The sequence below is a fragment of the Delphinapterus leucas genome, chromosome 13 (genome assembly GCF_059928025.1).
Source record: "Delphinapterus leucas isolate spDelLeu-1000000601 "Yukka" chromosome 13, BTC_Dleu_Yukka2, whole genome shotgun sequence".
In the NCBI taxonomy this organism is placed as follows: domain Eukaryota; kingdom Metazoa; phylum Chordata; class Mammalia; order Artiodactyla; family Monodontidae; genus Delphinapterus; species Delphinapterus leucas.
The window spans coordinates 75,506,940-75,521,442 of NC_143141.1; the positions used below are offsets into that span (position 1 = coordinate 75,506,940).

The 14,503-nt window shown below is 36.8% G+C and overlaps 1 protein-coding gene across 16 annotated transcripts in view; it reads right to left on the minus strand.

Annotated features, from left to right (window-relative positions):
* The window catches only part of NCOA1 (nuclear receptor coactivator 1), a 366,103-nt gene that overhangs the window by 197,015 nt on the left and 154,585 nt on the right, over positions 1-14,503 (minus strand). Inside the window, exon 2 of one of the 16 annotated variants that reach the window (XM_089922455.1) lies at positions 2,112-2,223. The exons of 14 other annotated variants lie outside the window; for them this stretch is intronic. The gene's annotated coding sequence lies outside the window, so the exon portion shown is untranslated. Of the gene's footprint in view, positions 1-2,111; positions 6,604-14,503 lie in introns of those variants that run through there. One more of the 16 variants, XM_089922453.1, reaches the window with a different exon arrangement.

Genomic DNA, 14,503 nt, shown 5'->3' on the forward strand with positions numbered 1-14,503 from the left:
TTTACACAGGGACCTCTGGAAACCCCTTTTACATAGTAAAACAAAAGACCTCTACATCCTCAACCTTATCACTGAACACTACTTTCAACCACTGGGCTAAATCTGGCTCTTGAAAAGAACCCTCTAGAGTGAAGACTAAGGCCATAGGAATCAACCTTGTCCACAGTAACATTTCCAGACCCTACCTCACAAGCAGTCCCATCCCTTCCCTCATGGTCATGCCATCTGGCTGTCCTACCCTCTTCTTGACTTTGTCGTTCAGTATTCCACTCTATCTTTTCTAACCGGGGTCCAGTCTCAATCCCTTAGATGCACTCTACCTACACTCATCTTTCCAGTTCTGTGTTATCACCAATCTCAAAATCTTGGTTGTCACCCAAGCTATCAGTCCACCAAGTACGTTATTTTCTTTCTTCCACTTCACCACTCTCAAATTCCTAATCCTGGGTCAATTCAATCACCTGCTAGAGAAAAAACACACAACCACGTGGACTGATCCTGCTATAATATTAAGGTCTTCAAATTTAGTTAGACACTGAATGCTATCTATGTCATTAATCAGATCCTTCTCCCATAACGCACACTGCCTTTGTTCCCAAATGTGCAACTCTCCCTCTTCCAGCCCCACCTGGGGTACAATGGGAAAGGAGTTTTATGTTTTCCTTAACCACTTATATTGTAAAAATACTATCTTTCATCTACTTTTAACATTTTCTCAGCCTATCGCTGGCTTTCAATACAAAAGTTTTTCTTTTCACGTGGCCAGATTTATCCATCAGTGCATTTTTCACTTCTTTTATTATTTCTTTGCTTAGGAATTTCTTGATAACAGATAAATACTCTGATTTTCACTTTTCTGTGGGCTAAATTATTTGAATACTTCATTCCAAATGATGTATGGAAAGAGATTTAACTCTGAACTGACCTGTATTCCAAATTGCCAGTTTTCCTAACAACATTAAGTAATTAAGTAAACCACCCCTTGATTTATAAATTTCTTCTTATACATTTCATTTGTCTACAATAAGGTTGATTTCTGGGCTATAACCTATTTACGTAATGTAATTATTGTTTCTTTATATGTTTTAATTTGTAATAAGAATATTCTTTGGTATTCTCATCTCCTGTTCTTCCTGACAATAGTTAGATACATTTTATCAGTTTCCAAGGATATGCCCAGTAGTTTCATGAGTAAGAAATTGTTCCCCAGTCCACTCTCAGCACTCTGTGTTTCTGTTATAGTTGCTGCCTAAACACAATGCTCCTTTCTGCTTTGAGGGATCATCCACATTGGGTCTAGACCCCAAACCTTTCTAATCATGCTAGAAAACCAGCCTTTCTATATATTTATTCATCTAGAGCCAGATTCATAAAACCTTGATCTTTGCAATTCTCCATGCTTTGTATTTACCTTTTCATCTGTAAAATCTGATTTATGTAAAATAAAGGTATCTCACACACAATTTTTATTTCATAGGCCAACATATTTTATCAGCGCTAAAGTATTTTTCAAATCTTCCTGTTATCTTTTAAGATTCACATAATGTTTATTAACTTTAACTTTTCTTAATATATACTACAGTCACATGAATCAAAAATCAAAATGATGTAAAAAGGAACATAACATGTTTGAGAAGTCTCATTTGTATATCATCCACTTGCAGCTCACGTTGTCCTTGCTTACTACAGGTCACCACTTTTATTAGTTTCTTGTATGTATATCCTTCTAGTAATTCTTTATGCAAATACACTTAACTGCAAATATAATCTTATTCTTCCTGCCTTCTTACACAAAATATTCAGTTTTGCACCTTATTTTTTTTCACTCATTATACCCTGCAGATTTTCCATGTTAGGATATGTTTTATCACTGTTTTTTAAAACTCCATGATATTTCATTGTGTGAATATATACTAGCTTGTGTAACCAAGCCCATAGTTTTAAGAAATTAGATTCTACAAATTTAAGTCTTATTTCTGAAAATAATTTAGTTCAAGAGCAATAACTGTACACAGGAAACTATGTGGTATGATTTCACAAATTTTTATTATATTAATAAGTGTAAGTTCCCTTGTATATTTCTTTATCTCAAGTTTACTTTATGATCCTACCTAAAATCTATCAACCATACAGCCATAAACTTTGAAAGTAGAAGGACAGTTCTCAGGTTGAGAGGTCTCGAATTCTGAAAGCTGCTCAACCTCAATGAAGGTTTCAACGGGTCTGCAAAAATGAAATACAGCTGTATGAGAAGCAAAGCAGTTGTACAATTCAAGAAATGTTCTATTCTACTTAGTGGGATCAGGAAAAGCTTCATGGAGGAAGTAGTCCCTTGGGTTCAATCCTAAATGACAAAGTGCTCAAGAGGCAAATGAAGGCAAGAGAAAACATTCAAGAGGGATCCGAATAAGCAGCAGTTTGAAATAGCAAACCCTGTCAAGAACTCTAAGTAGTTCCACTTCCACCTAGAATGCAGAAAGCCACAAAAGAATGTTTTCCCTCCCTAGTGAGAAAAAGCCAGATTTATAAAATCAAAACTTCTCTTGAATCTAATAAAGAATTGAAGTCAGAAGGCAACCAAGTAATTTAATACCAAAGAGGGACAAATTCCTCCAGGGAGAGGCTGTACACACAAACTGTTTTACCTTTGGCAGGTCATCAGAAGAAGTGGCCTCCATACATGTATGTAAGAAAAAAAAATCAGTTAAGATTTTAACAAATTCTTTAAGACCAAGTATGAACTACTATGTCAGTTAGGAATGGTTGAGAACCCCAGACACAAGGAGAGTTTACACTCAATTGCAAGTTCTTCTACATGCCTCAACCAGATTCTCACAAGAAAGATTAGAGGTAGGACAGGAAACCAGAGAAAGCCCTTCATCACTGAAGCAAGTGTGTACAAGGTGATGAGTACAGGCCTGAAGCTCTGCCTGCTTCCCCAACCTGTCCCCAACACAGAGCAAAAGCCTAGAGCCACTGGGGGAAGGACAGAAAACCCTCTCACCCCAGGGTCCAGGCAAAAGTCCACTGCTTCAGAGGAGAACAGAAGCAAAATGCCTCTCCCAGATGGGGAGAAAACACTCTTAAGCTCCCAGACACAGGCAAAGAAAGACACATTGATGCTATGAGAAAGTAGAGGCAAAAAAACCCCCTCTGCCACTGTAGGGGAGGGGAAGAGGAAGAAGTCTTGGGCAAAGGATCCTGCACCAATACCAACAGAGATGTACTACTACAAGGGAGGGAAAGGATATTTCTGCCCAAGACCAACCACAAATGTATGAGTGTTTGACCACCACAGGGAAGAGAAAGCAGGAAAGCTAAGAAAGTCCTACCACTGATACCCAGGAATGTAGGGCCTGACCAGGATTGAGTCTGCACCAGGACAAAACAGAACTCTGCCCTGTCCCACAAGCATAGCACTGGGTAACAGGCAACAATAATCTATCACTGGGAGAAAAACAGTAACATGAAATCCCTCTGCAAACAGATGTGCAAAGACTGCTGAAAGATGAGGGTGATACAGGATCACAGAAAAATCCTGTAGTACCACATGCCACACTCTAAACACAAGGCAACAGCAGCCAAATGGAGAAATGTGAAGCCTGTGGTACACTGAAGGTAATGACGGCCACAAAATCCAAACCCACCTCACTTCAAGATTAGATTGACTCAACCTCTGACAAACACAGCCTGAGAGAAGAGGATCACTTCAGTCTCTCCTATTCTTCTGTACATGATGATGAGCCTTAAATCACAAACTATGAAGCATCCACAAAAACAAGAAGAAATAACCCTTTGTCAAGAGATAAAGTAATCAACAGAATCAGGACTGATTCATTAACTGAAATTATCAAACATTCTATAGTAACTGTTAAATGATCTTGTAGACAAGATGGATAACATGCATAAAAAGATGGAAATTTTCAGCAGTGACATGGCAACTTTAAAAAAGTAAAATAGAAAAGCTAGAAACAACAAAAGAAATTTTGTTTACATTAGAGAAGAAAAATTTCTTTGGCAGCCTCAACAGCAGCCTGGACACAGATTAGGAAAGACTCAGTGGACTTAAAGACAGGACAATAGAAATAATACAAAATGAAACCACAGTTTTAAAAAACTGAAGGAAAAATACAGTTCAGGGCATCCAAGAGCTGTGGAACTATATCAAAATGTATAACATCCATTTAATTGGAGCCCCAGGAGAAGAAAACAAAAATAATAAGATACAAGAAATACATAAAAAGATAATGGCCAAGAATTTTCCCAAATGAATCTAAGACAACAAACTAGAGAGCAAAAAATCCCAGAGAACCCCAATCATGATAAATACCAAAACACGCACACACAAACAAACATACACGGGTATATCATACTCAAACTGTACAAAAACAAAGATAAAAATCTCTAAGACAGAGAAAAAAGAAAGACTACATACAAATAACAAAGATTAAAATTTCCTTACCTTCAGAAAATTATACAAGCCAAAGACAATATTGAATATAATACCTTTCAGGTACTGAAAGAAAAAAAAGCTGAACATAGAATTCTATAACCAGCAAAAATATTTTTGAAAACTGAAGGAAGAAAGAAGGAATTTTTTGACAAATAAAATGAGAGAATTCACTGCCTGCAGACACCAGAAATGTTAAAAGAAGTTCTTTAGGCAGCAGTGAAAATTCCCAGGTGAAAATTTGGATCTACAAAAAAGAAATGAAGAGCATTAGAAAGAGAAGGTAAAAATAAAAGACTATTTTTTCATATTTTATTGATTTTAGAAGGTTAAACACCAACTAAAGCAAAAAATGATAATATAGTGTTAATAACATACATAGAAATAAAATTTATGACAACATAGTATAAAGATGGAAGATAGTTGAACTATGCTGTATATAAGGTATTACATAACACATGAAGTAGTATAACATTATTTAAAGAAAAAATGTGATTTTTAAAAATGTGAAAAAAACTATTACAAGTTAAAGATATATCTTTTAAACCGTAGAGTAGGGGCTTCCCTGGTGGCGCAGTAGTTAAGAATCCGCCTGCCAATGCAGGAGACACAGGTTTGAGCTCTGGTCCGGGAAGATCCCACATGCCGCGGAACAACTAAGCCCGTGTGCCACAACTACTGAGCCTGCACTCTAGAGCCTGCGAGCCACAACTACTGAGCGCGTGTGCCACAACTACTGAAGCCCGCGTGCCTAGAGTCCATGCTCCCAACAAGAGAAGCCACCACAGTGAGAAACCTGCACACCACAATGAAGAGTAGCCCCCGCTCACCACAACCAGAGAGAGATAAGCCCGTGTGTGGCAAAGAAGACCCAACGCAGCCAAAAAATAAAAATAAAAATAAATAAATAAAATAAACCGTAGAGTAGGGGTTCTCAACCAGGAGCAATTTTGCCCCCTCAGGGACATGTAGCAAAGTCTAGAAACTTTTTTGGTCGTCACAACTGGGGGTGGGGAACGGGTGCTACTGTCATCTAGTAGATAGAGACCAGGGATGCTAAAAATCCTGCAATGGACACAGGTATCCCCTCCATGACCCAACAACAAAGAATTATCCAACCAAAAATACGAACAGTGCCAAGGTTAAGAAACCATGACCTAGAGCAACCGCAAAAATATGTGTGTATGTACAAATATACAGAATAAGCCAAGAGTTAGATAAAATGAAATTATGAAAAATGATTAATTCAATAGAAGGCAGAAAAAATAAACAAAAAAGATTCAAAAATAGAAAACAACTAGCAAGATGGTAGGTTTAAATCCAAACTTTCAATGATTATATTAAATAGAAATTATCTAAACACCCAATTAAAAGGTAGAGATTATCAGATCAAATTTTACAAACAAAATCCAATCGTATGCTATCCACAAGACACTTACTTTATATACAAAGACATAGGTTAAAAGTAAAAGGAGGGAAAGGAAAGACAGCATGCCTGTATTAATATCTGAAAGAGCAGACCTCAGAATAAGGAATATCACCAGTGATAAAGAGGGATACTACTTAACGATAAAGGATCAATTCATGACAAAACTGTAAGGAGATTAGACAAATCCACAATTACAGTTGTAGACATTAATACTCCTCTGTTATTAATCAACAGAACAAGAAAACAGAAAATCACTAAGCTATAGAAAACCTGAAAATACTATCAACTGACTTGACCTAATTGGATATTTATAGACCATTTTACACAACAAGAACAGAAAATGCATTATTTTCAAGGGTACATGGAACACTCACCAAGAAAGACCATATTCTGGGCCATAAAACAAAGCTCAAAATATTTAAAAGAATTTAAGTAAAATAATGCATTTTCTCTGACCAAAACAGACTTAAGTTAGAATCAATAACTGAAAGATAGATTAAGAATTATCAAAGGTTGGAAATTAAACAACACAATTCTAAATAACCCAAAGATTAAAAAGAGAAATTAAAAAACACTTTTAATTGAATTAAAAGTAAAGTGGAACATATCAAAATTTGTGGGATACCACTAAAGCAGTTTTTAGAAAAACTTACAGCATAAAACATAAACTGTTTATATTAGAAAACAAAAGTCTTGCATCAATAATCTAAGCCTCCACCTTAAGTAGAAAAAGAAGAGCAAATTAAACACAAAGGAATTAGAAGGAAGAAATGAAACTAAAAAAAAGCAATAGAGAAAATTTATGAAACTGAAATGTAGTTCTTTGAGAATTTCAATAGCGCTGAATAAACTTCTGGCCAGAGAGAGAGAGAAAGAAGTCACAAATTAACTCTACCAAGAATGAAAAGAGGACAGCACTAGAAATTTTACGGATATTAAAAGGATAATACGAGAATATTATGAGCTACTTTATGGCAATAAATTCTACAACTTTGATAAAATGTACCAAGTCCTTGGAAGTTTGAATACAAACTACCAAGTTCACTCAAGAAATTAAATACCAATAGCTCTTAATATATTAAGAAAATTTAATTCATAATTTAAAATCTTCCAACGAAGAAAGTTCCATGACAAATGGCTTCCTTGGTAAATTCTACCAACATCTAAGGAAGAAATCATAACAATAATATATAAATTTTCCAGAAATAAATGAAGAGAAAACACTTCCCAATTCATCTTATGAGGACAGCATAACTCTGATATAAAAGTCAGACAAAAAAAAAACTGTAAGGAAAATAAATTACAGACCAATATCCTTTCATGAACATAGACACAAAATATCTTAACCAAATATTAGAAAAATGAATCTAGCAATATACAAAAAGGAATATATATCATGACCAAATAGAATTTATCCCAGGAATGCAATATTAGTTCATTATGAAAAAAGAAATCCATCAATATAATTCAACATATCAATAGACTAAAATATAAGCGATCATCTTCACAGATGCAAAAAAAATTCTGGAAAAACCCACAACCATTCATGATTCAAAACTCAGAAAACTAGGAACAGAAGGGAACGTCCTCAGCCTAAGACATGAATATACAACAAATCTAAAGCTAATATCATACATAATCATGAAAGACTAAAGCTTTCCCTCTAAAATCAGGAACAAGGCAAGAACATCTGCTCTCACCGCTCCTATTCAACAATGCACTGTACTGTCAGTACAATAATGCAAGAAAATGAAATAAAAGCCTAGAGATGAAAAAAAAAAAGGAAACAAAACTGTCTTTTGTCCACAAGTGACAGGGCTGTCTATATAGAAAATCCCAAAGAATCTACTACTGAAACTAAATTTGCTTTGAATTTGGCAAAATTGAAGGATACAAAGTCAACATACAAAATTTAATTGTATTTCTATATGGCAGCAATTAATAATTAGAAATAAATTCACAAAACAGTAGCAATTACATTAACATCAAAAAAGAAAGATACAGGATAAATATAGCAAAATAAATGGAAAATTCTGTGCTCAAAAATACAAAACACCAAGTGAGAAATCAAAGACCTCAATAAATGGAAGTATACTGTTTTCAAAGATCAGATTAATCAATGTTAATATATCAATTCTCCTCAAATTAGTGTATAGATTTAACATAAATCACAATTAAAATCCCACCAGACGGGACTTCCCTGGTGGCCCAGTGGATAAGAATCCGCCTGCCAATGCAGGGGACACGGGTTCGAGCCCTGGTCCGGGAAGACCCCACATGCTGCGGAACAACTAAGCCCGTGCACCACAACTACTGAGCCTGTGCTCTAGACCGGTGAGCCACAACTACTGAAGCCCCTGCACCTAGAGCCCGTGCTCCGTAACAAGAGAAACCACTGCAATGAGAAGCCCGTGCACCACAAAGAAGCCACAACTAGAGAAAGCCCACGCAGCAACAAAGATACAACGCAGCCAAAAATAAATAAATAAAAAGGAAAAAATCCTACGGGGATTTTTTAAATAAAAACTGGTTAGCTGATTCTAAAATTTATATGGAAATGCACAGAACCTATGATGCTAAAAATAATTCTAAAAAAAAGAACGCTGGAAATTTTATACTACCTGATTTCAATACTTTCCTTTTTTTTTTTTTTAAATGAAGATCTTTTTATTCTTGACCTGCAATTTTTTTTCTGTTTTTGGCCGTGCCATGCTTTATGCGAGATCTTTGTTCCCCAACTAGGCATTGAACCCAGGCCCCCTGCAGTGGGAGCACAGAGTCTTAACCACTGGACTGGCACGGAAGTCCCTCAATACTTTCTATAGAGCTATAGTCATCAAGACATTATAATTCTGATATAAGGATAAACATACAGATCAATGGAACAGAAGAGACAGTCCAGAAATATATCTGTTATGGTCAATTGATTTGATTTTCAACAAAAGTACCACGGTAATTCAATGGAAAAAACTGTCTTTATAACAACTAGGGCTATAACAAATGACAATTCATACAGGGAAAAAAAAAAAAGAACCTCAACGCACATCTCACATCTTATATAAAAATTAATAGACCTAGAGACTTCCCTGCTGGGCCAGTGGGTAAGACTTCGAGCTCCCAATGCAGTGGGCCCGGTTTGATCCCTGGTCGGGAAACTAGATCCCACATGCATGCCGCAACTAAGAGTCCACATGCCACAACTAAAGATCCTGCATGCTGCAACTAAAAGATCCCACATGCCACAGCTAAGACCCGGCGCAGCCAAGATAAACAAATAAATAAATATTTTTTTTAAAATTAATAGACTTAAATATTTTAAAATACAAAACTATAAAATTTCTAAAGGAAAACAGAGGAGAAAATTTTGGGGATGCTAGGTTAGCCCAGAGGTTGGCAAACTTTTTCTGTAAATGGTCAGACAGTAAATATTTTAGGCTTTATGGGCTATATCATCTCTGCTGCAAAGACTTAACTCTGTCCTGTAACATGAAAGCAGCTATAGAGAACATGGAAACAAACAGGCATAGCTATGTTCCAATAAAACTTTATTTTACAAAAACAAGCAGTGGGCTGAATCAGCTGTAGTTTGCCAACACCTGAGTTAGGCAGTTTTTAGATATGACACAAAAAGCATGGACCATAAAAGAAAAAATTGAGATATTGCACTTAGAATTTCAAACTTCTGTTCTTCCACAGACAGTGTTATGAAAATGTAAAGACAAGCCACACACTTGGAGAAAATATCTGCAAGACAAATATCTGATAACTTGTTTCCAGAATATAAAAGAAATCTTCAGTACAATAATAAGAACAGTCCACTAAAAACAATGGGCAAAGTATTTGGACAATGCAAAAATGACAACTCTAACAAGCAGCCTGCTGATATGGTACATGTGTTTAATCTTTCCTACTGGCCTTTAGGCTCCTGTCTGAATGGAACACCCAACATTCTGCCTTACACAAGAAGATAACCAACAAGTAAAATAAAACTGTCAGAGCATTTTTTAAGCTAAGTTTTAGAGTAGTTAATACATGTACCTGGTATAAAAAGTAAATTGTACTAACAGGCTATGGTGAATAGAAAGTCTCCCCTAGTCATCCAGCTCCCTTCCCTTGCTTCCTGTGTATTCATTCGTATTCTATACATTAAAAAGCATTTATATGTTTGTTTGTTTTTTGTTTTTTTTTTGCGGTACGCGGGCCTCTCGCTGTTGTGGCCTCTCCCGTTGCGGAGCACAGGCTCCGGACGTGCAGGCTCAGCGGCCATGGCTCACGGGCCCAGCCGCTCCGTGGCATGTGGAATCCTCCCAGACCGGGGCACGAACCCGTGTCCCCTGCATCGGCAGGCGGACTCTCAACCACTGTGCCACCAGGGAAGCCCCTATATGTATTTTTAATGAAAGTGATGGCATACTATACAGCTTCTCATCATGATTTTTTTTAACTTAATGTGTTTTAGAACTTACTTCATATCATTCCTTACAGAATTCCCTCCTGCTCTTTTTTTTAAACAATTTCATGATATTCTATCATATGAATGCATCATGATTTGTTAAACCAGTTCCTCATTGACAGACTCATATGTTGTTTCCAGTATTTTTCCATTACTGACAATGCTCTAAAGAATATCTGTGTACTCATGAAGTGGAATTACTTTCTGAGTCAAAGAGTATCTGAATTGTAAATTATGGTACCCTTCGCTACAACTGTGCTCCACAAAGTTTATCAGGGCTTAAAAAATATATATGAACATGTGTCAGCAAACCTTCCAGATCAGAAAAACTAAGATTTTCAGCTCTAAGTAATCCAAGATACTTGTTAAGCCAAGATAAATTTAGAGTGAGTGACAATGACAAGAGTGAGACTTAGCATGGCCCCTCATTACCCCCAATTTTTTCTACTAAATTAAGGTAATAATTTTTATTTAATATGTATAATCTAATTTCTAAGAGGACTTGAATTGGTTACAAGTTAAGACGCAAGGTAAAGAGGATTAATCACAATAAAACTTTGTAAATAAAATAAAAAATTAAGATACTGTGGTAGGGGCTTCCCTGGTGGCACAGTGGTTGAGAGTCCGCCTGCCGATGCAGGGGACACGGGTTTGTGCCCCGGTCCGGGAGGATCCCACATGCTGCGGAGCTGCTGGGCCCGTGAGCCATGGCCGCTGGGCCTGTGCGTCCGGAGCCTGTGCTCCGCAATGGGAGAGGCCACGGCAGTGAGAGGCTTACATACCACAAAAAAAAAAAAAAAAAGATACTGTGGTAGTTAGTTGGTATGGGCACATAATAGCCTCCAAAGATGGCTGCCATCAAGTCCTTCCCTCTCTCTGTACACGTCACTCCACCCATGAGGATATGATGTTTATACCCCAGTTCCTTGAGTCTTGGCTGGCCTTGTGACTTGCTTTGACCAACAGTGATCAAAAGTGACATTCTGAAGTTCCACAGACCAGGAGGACTGACAGTTTCCCCTTTCTCCCTCTTGGAAGCAAGACCATGTAAGAAATCTGAATACCCTGAAATTATCATGCTGGTGAGAGGCCACCTGGAGGCACGCCAAAGTGCCAGACATGTGAGTGAAGCCTCCTTCCAGCCCAGCTACCAGCTGAGTGAATGCACCCAGCTGATGCCACACAGAGCAGAAGAATCCCCTAGCCAAGCCCTGACCAAATTCCTGACCCACAGAACTGTAAAAATAATAAATCAATGCTGTTTTAAGCCACTAAGTTTGGGAGTGATTTGTTAAATGACAATAGGCAACTGAAACAGACACTATCAAATTCATAATACCAGCAAATTATAAACAATGAGTGTCAAATTTGGGTCCATGTTTCCAGAGTTGTAAGTTTTCATCTCTGATAAGAAGAAAACATGTAAATTTTGTATCTGAACTGTATGTACTTGAAAAAAGAACAATGAACCTAGTGGACTATAGTTTCAAACATAATTTTAGAAAATGCACATCATTCAAATGATGTTGCTTATAGATCTATTTATAGACAGACGGCATATCATTAAAGCAGAATCAGTACAGGCATTTTCATGTTGGGGGAGACTGAGGTGACATGATCTTGATACTTTTGTTCTCTGAAGACCTAATACAAGAAATTAGATGAATACATAATTAAAATATTCATTAAACTATCTTCTCATATCTGATACTTTAAGTGAGCTTTTGATAGACACTAAATAGCTGTCAGTTTGTGATTAAATCTTCTAATAAGAACATACAGAATACTCTCTAAGATAGGTTAAGGTTAGAGTCATACACATTAATAGCCCAAAAATCTACCTTTCCCCTAGAACAGCTCCCACTGAGATCACAAATATTCTTTAATGCTATATCCCATGAAAATGCCTTAGTCTATAACTTATTTAACCTTAAACAGCATCTGCATAAATAACCATTCCCTTTCAGTCACTAAGAACAGCACACACTCAAAGCCTAGGGAGTTAAGTTCCACCTCCTTGAGGGAGACAAGTGTCTGCATAAATTACCTGGAGCTCTTCTGTATGGGATAAATAAGTGGGGGACACTTATTTATTCAATCATTTAGGGTTATAATCCAATACTGTGTTATTTATTTTGTTATTCAAACTAATCCAGCTTTGATCATTTGATGGCTCTTTCAGGTTGCCTCCTGTATCCTTTTGCCAAGCCCCATCCTTTTGGCTTTTGAGTATTTTCTTACCTTCTAGCTCTACAAAATGTCCCAGGTTCATCTTGCATATTCCCTGCGCCAGTCCTAGAATCAACTATTTTCCAAGAAGCTTACTTTTTTAAATTGGAAAATGGTATCAAATCAAGATCTTGGTGCTAGGTGTGCATAATGCTACTGGGGTGTCATTGCTTCTAGGCCCTTTTAGTAGAGCTAGGAAATATATGTCTGTATACGTGGCCATATATACACACATATCTATAATTGTTTCTGTATCCATATCTATATTAACCTAAACGTGAATTCATCCTGATTTCTCTAACTCTAATCTAGTACCATGTGATTTGTTCTAGCCTTCCCCTTGCCATGGTTGTCTGTAACTTCACTCACCAGAAGTGAGAAACCTGGCTCCCACAATGCACCGTCCATTTACTTATTTAATACCAGTATACATGTACCATGGTTTCAGATTTGTTAGCCCACACTCTCCTGAATTTTTTTAATCATTATGTAAGTTTTAGGTGTATCTCCTGAATTTTGTCCTACTTTTTTAGCCATTCCTTCTAAAAGTCTTATTAGAAGAATCCTCATTTTAGATGTGTGTGTTCTAAGATCTTTCACCTAAATCTCTTCTCTGTACCTTCTACCAGGGTGATCTTTCATATCCATGATTTTAGTTACCTTCCAAATGCTGATACTTTCCAAATCAGTATCTCCAGCCCAGATGTCTCTCCTAAACTTCAAACCCATTTATCTAACTATCTACCGGATCTCAACTTAGGTGTCCCATAGGCACCTCAAACTGAACTCATCACCACTCCTTAGTCTTCTCCTCCATGGTTCCTCTAATAAATGGCACCATCATCAACTACCTATTGCACAAGCCAGAGATTTAGGGATCATGTCTGTCTTCGTCCTTCTACATGTTCCTAATATCCAACCACCAAAGCCTACCATGAAAGCCTAAATCTTTCTCAAGTCCTTCTACTTCTCTCCATCCCTCTACTTCTCTCCATCCCATGACCCCACCATAGCCAGCCCAACATCACCTCTAACCTAGAAATATTTATTGTTAGAACAAATGAATAAACAAGACAACTCTCTAACTGATCTTACTACCTTCAATTTTACCGGCTCTAATTCGATATTTTCCACACCATAAACTGAGTGATCTATCTAAAAAACAAACCAGATCATATCACTTTTTCATGATTAAAATCTTTTAATAGTTCCCCACTTCTCTCAAAATAAAGCCCAACTGCTTCGATATTATTTTCAAGATTTTGTGTGATACTGTCCCTAGTTACCTCTCTGGTGTCTTCTGTTCCTTTCTCTCACTTTGTATTCTCTGCAATCAACTAATCTGAAATCTTCTCAATTTCTTTCTCCTGTCTTATCTCAGATGTTCCTTCTTCAGAAAGCCACCTCTGCCTCTCCCCCAAATCTGGGTTAAGTGCTCCTGCTCTATTCTGACATTCTATCATGTAGTCTATCCACTGGAGCATCCACTGCACTGCATTGTAACTACCCAGTTATTTCTTGTATTGGTTGCCAGGCTGTAGGCTCCATCAGGGCAAAAAAATCACATTACCTTGTTTTTCACTGCACCCTCAGCCTAGCTCTCTGCCTAATACATAGTAGGAACACAGTAAATGCTTAAAATAAATACTTTTGAATTTCTATTTTTGTTATTTCTGTACCTTAGATGTAATGACTGTATTACAGGTAATCAAAATGAAGTATCTTCTGTATGTACAAAGTTTAATATCAATCTGTTAAATCAAGTTTACTAATTATCTTATTCTACAGAGTATTTCCTTGGACATTTTCTTTTTCAGAAAAAGTACAAAGCTAGTGTAATTTCTGAAACCATGTCTGTCTTGAAATCTCTCTTTTGCCTTTTTATGTAAATGACAGTGTGGTAAGGTATAAAACTCTGAGGATAAATCCTTTTCTCTCACAA